We start from the raw sequence: 739 nt of genomic DNA, 5'->3' as shown, positions 1-739 counted from the left end.
AGCACAATTCCCTGGCACATAGTAAGAGTTATATAATTTTTAGTTTTTATTCTTTTTATTATGAGTAAACAATCTGCTCAATAATCTGTGATGATACACCAATATCAACCTCTTCTGTACAGTAGAGGGCTCCTCACTGACACCTTTTTTTCACTAGTCAACAAATATTGATTTACTAATTTCTTATTACTTTGTTTAAAATTTCTGGTCTGATTGAAGCATCTCCTTACTTACTTAACAGTTTTCCTAGAACTATTTAATAATTCTACTTTCTGAATTTGGTATGTTAATTTTCTACCTCTCTCATTTTTACCTTCTTCAAAATCAGATCCTCTGATTCTCTAAAACTGTCTTGATGACTAATGATTCCATTGTTCATTCCTCATCTCTATTTTAAGTGCAGAGAATGTGATTTGATTCTCTTGAATTTTTCAAACAAAATGTTTTCTGAAATAGAAAAAACACAACAAATTATGGAACAGATTTGTCAGATTTGGAAGGGATCTTAGAAATTAGTTTATCAAATTTTGCAGATTTTACAGATGTGGGAAGCGTGATACTGAGGGATGCAAAACATGACTCCAGATAACATTATAAGTTAGTATGAAGATATTTCGGGAGATACGAAAGTTCTGTAATAAGGTTAAGTTTATTATCTGAATTGGAGTGATTTTAACTCAGAAAAAAATCTTTAATATCAATAAACCTACTATGTTCCTCTCAAACTCCCAGTCAAATG

This window comes from Macrotis lagotis, chromosome 2, assembly GCF_037893015.1.
Source record: "Macrotis lagotis isolate mMagLag1 chromosome 2, bilby.v1.9.chrom.fasta, whole genome shotgun sequence".
Classification (NCBI taxonomy): Eukaryota; Metazoa; Chordata; class Mammalia; order Peramelemorphia; family Peramelidae; genus Macrotis; species Macrotis lagotis.
Note: the sequence above shows the minus strand (reverse complement) of the source record.